This window comes from Ambystoma mexicanum, chromosome 1p (genome assembly GCF_040938575.1).
Source record: "Ambystoma mexicanum isolate Mex_15411 chromosome 1p, UKY_AmexF1_1, whole genome shotgun sequence".
Lineage (NCBI taxonomy): Eukaryota > Metazoa > Chordata > Amphibia > Caudata > Ambystomatidae > Ambystoma > Ambystoma mexicanum.
Window position 1 is genome coordinate 1,432,470,581 of NC_090921.1, and position 14,066 is coordinate 1,432,484,646.

At 42.6% G+C, this 14,066-nt stretch overlaps 1 protein-coding gene across 6 annotated transcripts in view; it reads left to right on the top strand.

Moving 5' to 3' along the window:
* Positions 1 to 14,066, top strand: part of ZNF536 (zinc finger protein 536) — a 1,807,595-nt gene that overhangs the window by 456,576 nt on the left and 1,336,953 nt on the right. Inside the window, exon 4 of one of the 6 annotated variants that reach the window (XM_069607082.1) lies at positions 6,065 to 6,167. The exons of the other annotated variants lie outside the window; for them this stretch is intronic. The gene's annotated coding sequence lies outside the window, so the exon portion shown is untranslated. The remainder of the gene's footprint in view (positions 1 to 6,064; positions 6,168 to 14,066) is intronic. 6 annotated transcript variants of the gene reach the window in all.

Below are 14,066 nucleotides of genomic sequence, written 5' to 3' on the forward strand. Positions count from 1 at the left end.
GTTTGAGAACAATGTTTCTTGTGCACATAGGGGTAGAATGAGGAAAGTGTGTGTTTTTCTCTCACCCTAATTACTGTGATATTATATGATTGTGTACTCACCTGGGCAAATCAGGGCCTAGTCAGGAGCCCTTTTCTTGACAGTCCAAAGGAGGTAGAACAGAATTGTTGTTGAGGTCAGCAGTGTTTTTAATGTATACTCACATTTGGGTTTTCTGCAAGGTGTTTCATTCACAACTCTAGGTGTAGGTCCATGTTGAAGTCATTAAATCAGTCCATCCAAGGGTAGACTGGCCTAAAAGGAAGTCTGGAGATTTTCCCGTAGGCCTCTGCACGCTGGGCTTCTTTTGTGTAGGTATTTCCAAATGTTCTCATAGGAAAAGGGTTGGGCTTGCTAAAAATGTGTAATGTGGGGCCACTTTGAAAATTATTTCAAGGACCTCTTTTGGTTCCCGGTGTGAGGAATTTGACCAATGCATACAGTGTGTGTGCGCTCACCAGGGCGTTTTGGAAATTTGATATCAAATTGAATGACAGTAGATCAACCTCTGGAACATGGGTGGGGCTAATCTGCACACATTTTCCTATGCTTACCGCGCCATATACAATAGACCTGTGTACTCTGGGTGGACAAAACCCACAGGCACAGTCCTCCTTGACACATTTAGTTGAAATGTGACACCCAGGAGTACATCAATTCATCACAAAATGGGGAGGGCAAAGCCTTCCTCCTTCCATGGCCACCCTCATTAAAAAACAAAGGATCCATGGATCCGCCCTGTCAATTGTCAGTTTTGCTGGTGGCTGCCTCGCATACTAAACAGAGTTAATTCAAGCAGGCCCACGAGAGGCCTGGTCACAGGGCTAACCGAAGACAGGAAACCCCAAAACCTTTGTTATGCAATGTGTCAACCTGAAGCCAGCTCCCGCCTCTCAGTATCAATGACAGTGAGCTTAAATGTCTGGTACATGTGTTTACAGTAGGCAAACCCTGCAGGGGGACCGAATTCAGAGGGTAGGAGCGTGTGATTTGATGGAGACAGAAAGTCTGGTCTTACTACATCTTCAAGGGAAAACCTGCTGCTTCAATCAGGAACAACAGAGAGCTCAATTGACCAGAGAGACCCTTTGATCCACAACAGACAGTAAGATGGGTGTGACTTAGTAGTACATGTTTTCATCCCTTTAGCTTTCCTGTTGCAAGCACTCTGGTTATGATCTCATGCATACAGGAGATTGTTAGTGGTGACCCAGGATTGGTTCATTAAGTTAGGCTTAGCCTACACCAATCACCGGGGCCCATTTTGCTTTAAAAGAGGGCCAAACTCCTCTGAAGACTTTTGCAAGGAGTAACAAGTAGAACCCATTTGCACCCTGGCTGAAGGTACAGTCTGCCTTACAGATTCTGCCAGTCAAGGAAGGCCAGTGTTTTCAAGAGGGAAGCAAGATCCCTCCCTTAAACATCTCCCAGGGAACTGAGGTAGATACTGAATGCAGGGGCCCCTGCAAGCAGCTCCAGAACCAGTACCCAGCCAGCACATAGCATTCCCTGCTAGGGTCTGCAAGCAAGCTTCCTAGGTGGGAAGTGCCACAGAGTCTCTGAACCAAACAAAGGACAATGCCATTGTATGCAACACTCTCCTCAGCTTTGGGCTGTCCTCCTTAAAGGACAGCACAATCCCAGGGAAGAATCAAGGAGGAGTGCATCGACAAATATAAACCAGCATCCACCGTAAAGAACATTTTCGAGCCAGTTCAGCCCCTCGAGCTGCGACCGACTGCCCCATTGACTGTTGTCATGCCACAGTTGCTAACGTCATTCGAGACCTGCCAACCAGCACTGATACACCAATTCCTGAACCTGAACCACCGTGTAGGCCAGCCTGCAGCTGTGAATTCAGCCTCAGTCACCAAACTGCCTGCTGCCTGATACCGGCAGCTGTGTCCCATCTTAAACTCTGTCGCGGAATCTGCAAAGTGCGCTCAAACCAACTCTACACTGTTGAGCACCAAGAACTCCCACAAGTACAAGGTACATTGTGGTTCTGTCCCCTTGGTCCTTCTCTGAAAGGCCCCTTGTGACATTTTATGATCCATTGCTCCCTTTGTGCTGAAACCAAGTATACTTGAACTATTGTGATTAATTGCTTAACTGACTACCCTCCTGTCAGAATCCAGAGTGTATCCCCTTTCCTTATTGAAATTGTCTGTCTGACACTATAATTGGTAGCCCACTGCAACACATTATTCAAAAATTATAGCCTCAAGAACATTGATTTTAGGAAGGAAGTCACTCTGGTTTAAGTCATTCTATCCATGTACCAATATTTCATGAGGATTCATAAAATCTTCTGTGGGTGGGTGGTGCTAGATAAGAATGTTGGTAGATGTGCTTCCTGTAGGGACCCTTGTCAGCCTAGCCAGCACTGTAACCTCTCATACCAGGACTAATCACTGACATTAAAGACTAGGTGCTGGGAGAAGGATCACTCCATATGCCAGAATGAGCAATGGTAGCTAATGCTGGGAGAAAGGAAAATTAATTGTTCTTACCAAAATCTGAAAATGTTAGGGAAAAACGAGCATTAAGGTGGCAGCCGGAATCAAGCACAAAGACAGAGAGAACTCTAATTTGGATAGACAAACACACTGGCACAACCAGCAACGGTCCGGTTTTGACCACAGTCCTGTGGGGATTTTGATGGGGCAAGAGCTGGGCAGTGGTTCACACGCAGAATTGTGCAGAGAATCCAAAATATGTCAATGGGAGAGGAGCTTTCCTACAGAGAAATGGCCCCAATAGCATTCATCTGGTTTGAGCAGCTGAAAAGGTAATAGTCTCTGGTGTAAAGGCCATACCATTTGGAATGGTTGATCCTCCCCCTACAACTCCCAATTTCAACTTGGAATGGGAAATGGAGGCATCAATCCACTGGGAATGACACTGGAAAGCCGGTGGGAGCAATGGGGGGCCAGAAGGGAGGTACAAGACTGTGGCAGCCTGAAGTAGATCCATCCTAATAGTGGTGTGGTAGTACCTGAGCAGACTATTGAAGCTGAATCTCATGGCAGAAATGTTGAGGTTGCATGCTGGAATGAAAAATGTCAGTCACAATGAGATGCAAGGTTCCCTCAACTTGTCAGTGAAACTACTTGGAACTCAATAAACCTGCAGGAAGTGGCAAATGACAGTGACTAGAGAGAGAGAGAGTGCTATTTAAAGAGAGTTGGATTCCAGAAGAAGACAATGATTCGGACAACCCCCCTGTTGTTATTGTAACACTACGCTGGATTGTGAAGTGGTTAGTGTCCCCTCATTCCCAATTCCAAATGTGATGTGAAAGTGAGGAAATAAAGCTGGGTGCAGCGCTGAAGAGAGGAACAAACGGGGCACAGAGATCTGCCAATTCACTCCTGGGATACAGTCCAGATGAAACAGGTGCACAACGAGAAACAGATGACATTGGGAAAACAGAATCACTGCCATACCATGGGGAAATCTGGTGGCAACTGTGAAGTAGAATACAAGGTACATTGATGCCCTCGGGATCTCACAACAGAGATGTATTGTAAACTTGGTGCCGCACAGAAGACAATAGCAAGCGTTGGGTTTGGGTGTACTGGAGGTAACACTCGACCCAATGGCATTGAATACAAAGAAAAATGAAAACACATAGCGAATGCTTCATCGGAGAAACACCCAAAAATAGCAGCACGTTGATGCTATGTCAGAGTGACAACACGCTCGTCTTGGAAGCAAGACGATGCAGAACAACACAGGTTCGAATACTGGGTCTGTGTTGAGAAACCTCTTCGGTATTGCATTATATAATTATAATAACCGAGCAATAGAATGACACACATGGTAGTTTATACAGATATTGATGGAACAAGTGGCTCAAAAAATGATTACTAAGATATCACTTGCAAGAATGTCACTGGAAACAGTTCAGGAAATCAGGGCAAACATCTCTGCTAAAAGGATGACCTCACCAGTCAGCTCTTGATCTTCTACAACAATGTAATGATTATAGTGCACTGGTTAATGAGGTGACCAGTTGAATGGATGAACACTCCAATGTCCTGAAAAAAACAGCTGAGCATCACCAAGACAAATAGGAAGATTTTGCAAATTGTCAGAGGAGAAACATTATTGTTATATAAAGACTACACTCCTCCAGTCCTAAATATAATCTCATGGATTGCATGCAGCCACTTTTCCAAAACATCCTAAAGAGAAAATTCTCTGCACATCAAGGTAGACTACACTCCTTCGCAATGAGATGAACTGGTTATGTTTTTCTAACCAAAAGAAGAAGTTTCTCTCTAGGGCCCAACATCTTAAAGACATCACATTCCTAAGAGATGAGAAATGATTGGTATGATACAACACTTCCTAAATCTGGGGATATCATACATATCGGACTATACTTTCAGACAGATATCTCAATATGATGACCAGAGGGTGATAATGCAAAAGATGTTTGTGGCAAAGCAACTTCTTGTCAATGCCTCTTCACATAGAGATTACCTGGCCTCCATTCAAGAGAATTCAAACAACCAACCCCAATGAATGAAAGAACGAACGTGTCAATCGGCTCAGAAAATATTGAAGCCTATCTAAATAATAGAAGTTTGACTCTGTTCAAAAGATTAAAGATATTTGCAAAGGAGACTTGAAATTGGTAGAAACTTTCAAACCGGAATTCAATCTGCTCATATACATGCAAGTATTTAATGGTTCAACTTGACTCAAATAAATCTTTTTGGTAATAGTGAACTGTCGGGTACTGGGCCAGTATCCAGTATCCTATAATACAATATTACTAGTAGCTAAGGAAATGATTCCATGGGGAGATTAAGCATTAACACAACTGAAAAAAAACAATGGAGGTGCTTTTTATCTTTGTGTTAATTTGGAAAATATGCAGATCACCTTATCCACATTGGTGACCTGCACATTTCAGGGAGGTTGAGACAGCGCACATGATGTGCAGCCAAGACTCCCTATGGCTGAATCAGAGAATTCACATTCATGCAAGTGGCAGATCATTGTGAAATGTTAAAATAAATGCATTTCCATCCTTGTTTGGGAGATGTAAATACCAATGGGATGGTAGTACTTTATACCACTGCTGTTCAATTTAAAAGAAAATGCAAAAACAGGCTGCCAGTGACCCTGTGATGCATTGCTCAAACATATTCCCCTATTCCAAATAGGCACAGGGGAAGGTGACTATTTTCTGCACATTTGAAAGTGCATTTCATTTGTGGACTCACGATGAACTTTGAAATGTGCAGAACCCTCCCCCCCTTAATGGTGAGCACATGCAAGAGGGATGGAAAAGGATATTTACATGTGTGCATCTGTCAAGTGCATATTGTGATGCCCTCAGACTTCAGTCATTCAAATTGCCAATTGAAAATGCGTTATTACTTACAATTTCAGAAACATTTGTCCAATTAGAAAACTGATTTCCAATCGCAGCAGCAGATATCTGTCTGTTCAACCCCACAGCTCTGGATTCAGCAGAAAAACAGAGACCATATGCATTTAAACATTATATTTGAAAAATGTATGGCTTTTACAAAATGTGCATATTTTAATAACTCCATCATGAATCAATAAGCAGTAAAAAACTAATGATGTCTCCAGATACAGAATATTCTTCCATTTGCTACTTTTACCAGTCTGACATGTCCAATTATTTGAAAAATGAATACTCCAGTTCAGTATAGCTTCTCACTCCCGAGGTCACTATTTCAAGCTGATGCATCCTCTTATGACACTTCAAATTCCAATGGGCCAATTGAAACAAGGAACTGGGTCCTGGCAGGTATGAGAAAGTCAAGGGCACCTATCACAGGGTTGATCCCATCAAAAATACTGTGTCGAATGATGCTGTGTGCGTGGATTTTGCTAGGCATTGAAGCTCAAACATGTAGGAAGAAGGGAGCATTTTGGGGGAAAATAGAGAAGAGGGCCCAACTGACGAAGAGAGAAGCTGATTGGACTCCACTTCGATGTCACAGATGGGTAACATCTTTAAATGTGCTTTATCCAGACTGTGCTCAATGAAGTGACCTTTCCCAAAGCAGAACCAGATTACCTGAGAGGAATTTTGGAGCAGGTGCACTGACTGAGGTCCTATGAAAGGCACACAAAAAGTGAGTACCCAAAACTCAAATTATTTAGATATTTTTCCCAAGAATGAATTAATTCAAGGATAGCATTTCAATGTTTTAAGGAGCCCTTTGTAAAAGCTGTATCACTGACAGATGGAATCTAGTGCAAGGTATGCATGCTTTGTGATTTATATTTACAAGGTAAACACTAGGCAGTAACATTATAATAGGACAGTCTCCTGCCATTTGAGATCTCTGGAAGCTTAGACATCTCAAGTTGAAATTTAGAATAACAAGTCCTGTGACTGGTGCTTGCAATAGTCAATAAGGCAATTGCAATCTCCTCCTTAATGTACACATGGAAGTGGGATGTTGTAAGGGCGATGCTGATTCCTGAAAATATTGAAAGAGCTATGCTCCTCTGTGCCAACATTACAAAAGCAACACGTTTCCTGAGAAACCAAAACCCTTACACTTATTTGAAGCAAATCCAGCATCATTGAGTATGATGTAAAATAATGTCTGTACTCAAGCTACGAACACGTTCTTTGTCATAGATTTTGTCCAGCATTTACATTTAACTCAGTCAAGAAATTGATGAACTATATTGTAAGGCAAGCATGTTCTCTGGTGCTGATACGTGTTAATGGTTCGAGATAAAGCAACATTATTTTCTTTCAACCGTTATTCTGAGGACAACTTCACCTTTCGGTATGAAGGGGGAGGTTGGTTTAAGATGCACACACTGTATAATGTAGATTGGTTGAATTACTTGTGTGAAACAAACAATGGCAGTTTTTGTGTCTACATAGTCAAGTCTCTCAGTGTGTTTTCCTGAATTGCCATTCATATTTGTTTGTCTATGTATGTATGTTTGTGTACAGATATAAAGTAGGTTGGATGTTTTATGTGAAATTAAAATGTTTGTAAGACAAAAGTAAGCCGGTTGAAGTGTATTCATTAATTAAAAGTTGACCTCTTTGGCATCATAGGTATGGGAGACATCCTGCATTTTCTTGATTTATGATATTAAGTAAAACAATATATTATGATTAAAACATCCTGTTTCTTGTCCCAGATTGTGGAGTGGGATTGTTGAGGTGAGGTGTTAGATTGGGATATTTCTTCATAATAAAGAATCAACTAAAACTGTAAACATATACTCCATCGAAACCTCTCTTTGCAGTGTTTAGCCTGGAAGGGGATAGACGTCTTCAACCTCTGAACATGACTAGAGTGAGGAATCTCAGGATGTCCTCCCATCTACTCCCCTTGGATCCTCTTCTCGGGTGGCCAGGGAAATAACATTGCTTTTGGATCCTGACCCTAGGGATGGATATGTGAGGTAGGATCACTTGGGTGGAGGGACCGTGGGGAGTGAGTAGATCAGAGTCTTCAGTTGAGACATGGTATTCCCCATTCCCTTTTTCTGATGAACCTTCTGTCCCAAAAATCTGTGTAGGATACTGTAAAACCCCATCCTCTGCCCTCCCCCTTCCTTTATAGGTTATTATCAGTCTGCCCCTCTTTCGCACACACACACACACTATCCCTAAGACTGGGATGAAGAAGCGGCAAATAGGAGTAATGCACACTTCCATTTGTGGAACCGCTCTGGCACTGAGACGAAGAAGAGGACTGCGAAACACTACTACTATGGTTAGGCTTGTCCCACTAATTGGGTTCAGGCGAAGGACTTACACTTACAGCCAATTCAAGGGCTACATGTGTATATAAGGAGGAGAGATCTGTTTGGATGGAGAGTCCCACCTGGAGGAAGAAACCGGTTGGGGGAGAAGGATGCAGCTGGAGAGGGGCCACCATATGCTGCAGTAGAGCGAGAAAGACGCTGCTGCCCAAACGGGCTGTGAGAGGGTTGGAAGCCCTGCACAATCCAGTGCTGTATGTCACCCACTGGAGCTGGGGGACATTGAAGACTCCAGAGAGCCGCCAAAAGCTGCAGGAAGGATCAGAAGAGATGAGCGCTGCTTGTTGGAGGCCCCTGTGAGTGAAAGGGGAGCGAGAGACCACAGAGGACAAAACCGAAGGCACCCGGAGGAACTGCCAGATACCGGTGAGTGACAGAGAAGGAATAGTCATGCCAGGATGCTCCAGGGGTTGGGTTGGGTACAAAGAGATGCTGATCAGAGGAAACCTTATGATAAAAGGGTCCAGAGACCAAAGGAATATGTATGAATGTCAAACGAGCTGCAAAGTGTTTTCTGCATTATTGAAAACCGAATTAAGGAAAAGTTATGCAAAGTACATGAAAATGTTGCACGTGTGAATTAACGTGATGAGCAATTTCGAATACAGTGAAAGCAAGTCAAAAACATTTATGGACAATGTGAATGTATGAACCAAATGAAAGCCAGTGACATGAGCTGAGGAAACAAGTTAAAAGCGCACAATACGCGCTATTGTGAAGTGTGAAAGCAAAGGGGTGACAAGGAAAACACCCCACAAAGAGAATGGTGTGAAAGTCACATTGTGGCAGAGACCAGAAACTGCCAAGGAGAAAAAGAACTGCAAGTGCACAATTGACACCGGTTCAAAGAAGGAGCCTGTGTTGACAAGGAAGTCCAATGAGAACAAGTGAATATAGCAAAGTGCCAAGCGTTATTGGTTGCGTGACCTGTAGTGGGTAGGGAACCCGTCGCCATACATAATGTCACCATATATAATGTTGCCAATGGCTTTTCCTGGAGACATTATGTATGGGGACATTATGTACGGGGGCATTATTACCTGATACCGCGGGTGGACCATGTGGTCCGATAACTGCCCTTAGACCGAATAACCCCTACTTGGAGTTAACCCAGGAAAGAAAAGACACTGAAGCTGCTGTGCCTATCAAGTATTGAAGTGATTCTAGAAAAGAGCGAGCTAATTGAACTGTTGAAAACCTGAAAGGTTGCAAAGTTGGTCTGGAATACTTTTTGAAAGCCAAGAGAACTGACTAGTTTGGAAGCTAAAAGAGCTGCCTTATTGGGGATGGAAACCCTGAGATCTTTTGGGACTGTGTTGAACTTGCGGAAGTGAACCCCAACGTCTTTTGTGTGGAACTGTTTGAACTTGGGGGAGGGGCTGAAACGCAAGCCAAGGATCTGGAAGAAACTCACAACTTTATTTTGAACACTGTTTCTTTGGTTGCTGACATCCCTACACATTGTATATCTTTAGTTGTAAGGGCAAGTATACGTTTTGGACACAAACAGGCTCTTGAGTTGAACTTAATGACGCACACTATCCTTAGTTTTATTAGGTAGGGAAATCCCACCTTAGCATAGGGCAAGTTAGGCCTTACGCCATCCCGACAAATAAGAAATAAATACTTGATTTAAGAAAAAGTGAATCTGTTGTTTTACTTCATGATGCCTTCACACCAGGTTGATGCACTAACATGGGATGGGAGGTGTGGTTTGAGAAGAGAGTGAGGCATAGGGGTCTTGGGTCAGTAAGGGTTTTGCAAGATTTCTTTTTAACTTTTGTTGGTCCTTTGGGAGACTATCAACCCCTCTTGGTATGGGTTATATGATGCAAGAGGGGATTGTAAATATGGATGAAAGATTGCATCACTGCTTGAACATTCCTGAGGCATGTGAACATTGGGCAATAGGGCTATTCCTTGAATCCTTTAGTGGTTCTGATGGATAAGTTGAACATAGAAACCCTACACATGCAGGGGCTCGATTCACCTGCTTTACCAAGAGATCTCGGGAGGATAGCTCAGGGGTAACGTGCTCGCCTTGGAAGCAAGACAACACGGAGCAACACAGGTTTGATCCCCAGGTCCACGCTTAGAAACCTCTGGGTATTAAGCGCATTATAAATAACCTATTATATCATATCATATGCTGACCAAATCATTGTACATTAACAACATTTCATATCTCACGCATGGAAGATTCTAATAATTCATGACACATCCCCCTCTCCTCCTGAAGTGGCCGTGCGGTCTGAACCACTTTGAAGTGCCTCAGAATTGATGCTATGCCTTAAACTGATGCTGTAATGCAGAAGTCTATGGAAAGGGTGAAGATTGGTTAAGGAACCTACACAATGTGTACACAAACACACACACTTATAAAATATTTGTCCTCTGTAAATAACCTATTTGAAAGTTTTTAAAAACCTGTATTTTCTACATGATTTTAGTTGACTAAATGTGGTCAATTGTTCTGCAAATATTGGTAAATTGGCGCATAAAATGACAGAAGAAAAAGAAACCTGGAAAATCTTGTGAGTGACGTGATATTGCTCCCCACTTTCCCAGTCTTTCAGGTTTTCCGGATCTTAAGCGAAAGGCTGAAGCTCAGCAGTTAGAATACAATGCCATGGGCATTAGAGCCCACTTTCAGAATGCACAGCTGAAAATAGGGCATTCAGTAATAAAGCAGTTAACGGCAACGCGTCTTCAACGGCGCTCATAAACTGCAGACTTAATTGATAATGCCAGCTCCGACGTGCTGCTGCTGCAGCGGAGGGCAGCCTGTCTCCCCCTCTGCGGCGCGCTCCTCCGACTACACTTCTGTGATATTAATGGTGTATGGTGGCGAGAGAACTGTGTTTTATTCCAGAGGCTAACCCTGCTGTTATCAAAGTAACTTCCAGCTTATTAGCGACAAAGGACTTTTATCCTTTGTGCTGCCCTATTGGCTGGTACTTCCTGAATTAAACTGCTGTTTCCTGTCCTTTATATGCATGGCCACATCTGGGCAGCTCGCGCACAGCCCGGCTGCCTAATAACAATCACCTTCCCTTTCAGTCTTCCTTGATTGTTTCTAATTCACTCTGACAGATAGTGGCTGACAACTTGCCTGCGTTTCCCTCCCTCCGTGACCTGAACTTACTCACAGCACTTATACGGGCTGTCATTTTTAATATTTGATTTCACTTTAAGTTTTGTGTTGTACTGCGAATCAGAGAAATATAAAAGCATTGTAATGGAGCATAAATCTAGGTCTTGATATGATGTGCGGAAAATATCCTTTGTTTCACGTTTCCATATAACAAAAACAGAAAGAAAGAGTTGCATGGTGGTATACGACGTTTTATGTTTCTTTATTTATTCTCTTAATGTAAATTGAACACAGTTCTTCTAGAACATGTTTTTGCAATCACATACGTAAGCACCACATAAATCATGAAAAGGCGCTTCTCTTCTTCGTTTTCATTGATGGTTCTGGGTTAAGGACAAAACAATGGGTGATCAAAACTATTATTGACTGGACTCCTGCTAAAATGTAAGGGGCACACTGAAAAAGGAACGCCATACATTTGCATGTTCTCTGTGTTTTAACTTTAGATTACAATTGTTTTAATCCACCTGTTGGTCCTAATATATGTACATACATATGTACTTGGCTAAATTTCCTTTCCTTCTCCTTGTATGTTTTTCAGCGCATTCATACGACCTTCTTTGCGGTATATCCTTGAATTCACCTTAACGTGTGGTGGTATTCCAGAAACTATTCAACAATGCAGCACATCTGTATCATGCATTTGCACGCGTGAGGATGTGCCCTAATGCAAATGTGCATTGTTTCAATGTTTTTGTGCACTGCGGCTACTTTTGCCTACGTGCTAGCAACGGGCAAAATAGCACTGCTCCGGTACAAGGTTTGATGCGGGTCCTGGTACAAGGTTTGATGCGGGTCCTGGTAGCTAATGGCAAATCTCCAAGGACTTTGAGAGTTTTATCTGACATTAGGTGAGCTTCTTTGTATACTTTTCAGTGTGGTTTAGTAACAGTATTTCAATTGTACAATTTGGTCTCCTTGAGCGAATGGTAAAAGACTGTCATTGTGCGCACTTAATCTCAGTGACCTCTGATATGGTTGGCAAATTCCAGAAAATGTTGTATGAGAGGAGATATGTACAGGGAGCGTGAAAGACCTGACAGGAGTCAGATTCCAGTGATATTGGCATGCTTTGTACCCTGGCATTCAGCGTCACCCATGCTTTAGAGGCACGGCGTATTTCGATATTTCTCCTGTTTGGTTGTACTTTTAAAATACTAGAACACTTTAACACTGTGTTCTTTTGAGTACACTTCCTGGATGCTGTTTCCTTTTTACATTTCCATTTCCACTGAGGAAGTTTGAGGGTCTTTGCAACAAAAAAAAACACATTGTTCCTGCATTTCTTTTGTGCTGACTACACCAAAGGGCCAACTCCATCTCCGATGGGAACTGGAGTAACGACAAACATGGATACACAAAGGAGCTTGTTCCCAGCAGGCATAATTGATCCTATACATGCATCAACCAGTCTGAGCAATTAACACAACAGCAAATAATGTACAACAGCACTTTTTATAATGTTATTTCATCACAATTTAATACAGAAGTAATGGTAATACATGACACAAAGAAATGGAAAGGAAATGAATTCCATGAAAAAACAGTAGAACAAAGAGACAAGTAATATACACAAACAAACAATAATGTAAAAGAAAAGCAAAAGGATGCAAATACAATGAAAAACACCCTACAAACCCAACCCTGAATAGATGGGTTGGTAATGTACAAAGATCACAAGATACCCTTAGGGGTATCTACAACAAGCCTAGTCTAAATCTAATCTAAGGTCTTGCAAGATCATAAAGCAAAACAATTAATATCACTAAGCACTTCACAGGTCTGAGAGTTTGTAGGGTTTTCTTCATTGTCTTTACATTATTTGCTGTTGTATTAATTGCTCAGATTGGTTGATGCACGTATAGGTGAGGCTATGGCCCAACTCATTTATAATACATTACATCTAATTACTCAATGCCATTTATTCCTGCTGGGAACAAGCTACTTCTTTTTTGATGAACACATTTTGGACCAGTTAGTTAGCTGTTTGTGGATAACACGTCTTCTTTTTTATCAGGGTATCTCTCTTTTTTAACCAAGTGTCTTGCGATTTCGCACCAATTTCTCACATCATTCTTTCTTAAGGAGACCTTGATCATCTCTTCTCTGACACTCATCAGACTTCTTTTCCACCTTCATCCACTGTTCCCAGCTTTTTCCACGTGTTTGTGTTACCAGCAGCTAGTTCCCTACTTTGCCATTCTCTCCTTCCCTTGCACATCATCCAAGGAATCTTCAGGTCCAGTCCATAGCTTTGAAGTCTCCGCATAAAGAATTAGAACTGTCCATGTAGTATTCCCTTCTTCCAATTGTACTACACCATCCCCCCTTGAATCTTATCTGTTGCCCCTTCCTCTTCATGCTTTCTCCATCCCACTTTCAATTGCACTACGGTCATGCAAGAACTATGCACGGAACTGCTATAACAAAAGATCACGGCCTTATCGGATAAGAATTGGTCATCGCGTAGGTGCGGATGAAATGGGATCACCAAGAAAGTAATGTCACGCCAGCTGCACGGCAGGAAGGGATAAGTAGAATTTCCCCCACCTGCTTGTCCATTTCCAGCCAGCAGTTCAAGGGGTGCCCATGCAGAAACATCTCTGTTCTCAGTGTATGCGGTGCTCCTTGTGTCCTCCCACCACAATGGGTCTCTCAATTTAAGACCAGCTCATTCTTGAGAGCTGGTCTACAAGGGAATGAGCTTTACACCACACCTGCTGACTCCACACTAGTGATTCGGTATACTACATAACTAAGAAAGAGGGGCCACAATGGGATTTTAAACGATGGCTGCCACACTTAAAAAGAAGAACTCATGACAGGGTAAACGATGACACTGTCATGATTTGCGCCTCCTCCTCGTTTCAAAAGGCACAGGGGGTGGACCCTCCTTTCTGTGCAATTAAAAGCCCATCCCATTTGTGAATTTGGCCTGGGGTTTTAAATGCCCGGAAATGCCCCTTACTGGCGCAAGGCAGGAAACAGGGCATCTGAACGAGTGCATATTAGATGCGCTCCTTCGAATGCCCTTTGAGAATTGGGCTGCACCTTTTTTGGCACAAGCGAGATGTGAAAA